This window comes from Mandrillus leucophaeus, unplaced genomic scaffold (assembly GCF_000951045.1).
Source record: "Mandrillus leucophaeus isolate KB7577 unplaced genomic scaffold, Mleu.le_1.0 Scaffold423, whole genome shotgun sequence".
In the NCBI taxonomy this organism is placed as follows: domain Eukaryota; kingdom Metazoa; phylum Chordata; class Mammalia; order Primates; family Cercopithecidae; genus Mandrillus; species Mandrillus leucophaeus.
In genome coordinates, this window is record NW_012104510.1 from 267,569 (window position 1) to 268,762 (window position 1,194).

Sequence of the window (1,194 nt, forward strand, 5' to 3'; positions counted from 1 at the left end):
GGCACTGAGTGTGACTGAAAACGCAGACGGGTTTGGGGTTCAGGGTGGCACTGTGGGTGCAGGCGAGCCCCGCGGAGAAGGTAAAACCGAACCGTCCCCAAGCAGGTGAGGAGGCAGCGTGCAGAGACCTGTGAGGAGCGCACGTCAGCGTGAGGGACACCTGTGCACAGGCCCTGGGGCAGCGGCGAGGACAGAGCGGAGGTGAGAGCCGCCCTCACTGCCTCCAGAAGTCTGCGGGATTTAAACCGCGATGGATTTTGATTCACTGAAGGCGACCACTGCGTGAGGCTCCAAGAAGAGGCTCAGAAAACTGCCAAATGGGAGGCACGTTCCTGTCTCCTCCTTGTTCGTTTCTGTATTTTTTGGAGCCTTTTGCAGTGTAATTTTTTTTTTTTGAGACGGAGTCTCGCTCTGTCGCCCAGGCTGGAGTGCAGTGGCACCATCTCAGCTCACTGCAACCTCCGCCTCCTGGGTTTAAGCAATTCTCCTGTCTCAACCTCCGGAGTAGCTGGGACAACCTGACTCTATTTTTAGTAGAGTCAGGTTGGTTGGCCGGGCTGGTCTCGAACTTCTGACCTCAGATAATCCACCTGCCTCAGCCTCCCAGAGTGCTGGGATTACAGGCGTGAACCACCACCCCCCGCCCCGCAGGCATCTTCTTGTCTCGTTATCACAGCATCTGGGTGAGGGAGGCACTGCCACAAACCCTAATCTGTTGTTACAGATGGGGAAACTGAGGCTCTGGGAGACAGTAACATGCACTGAGTCCCTCAGTAACTCATCAGGGGATCCAGGACTTGAACCCACGGTTCTCGGACTCAGATTTAATATCAAAGCTTTGGGCTAAGTGCCTCTGGGTTCTCATCCCAGAGCAACTTTCCGGAAACACTTAGAATTCTCGTATAGGGCCGGGCGCAGCGGCTCACGCCTGTAATCCCAGCACTTTGGGAGGCCGAGACGGGCGGGTCACGAGGTCAGGAGATCGAGACCATCCTGGCTAACACGGGGAAACCCCGTCTCTACTAAAAATACAAAAAACTAGCCGGGCGCGGTGGCGGTGCCTGTAGTCCTAGCTACTCGGGAGGCTGAGGCAGGAGAATGGCGAGAACCCGGGAGGCGGAGCTTGTAGTGAGCCGAGTTCGCGCCACTGCACTCCAGCCTGGGCGACAGAGCAAAGACTCCGTCTCAAAAAAA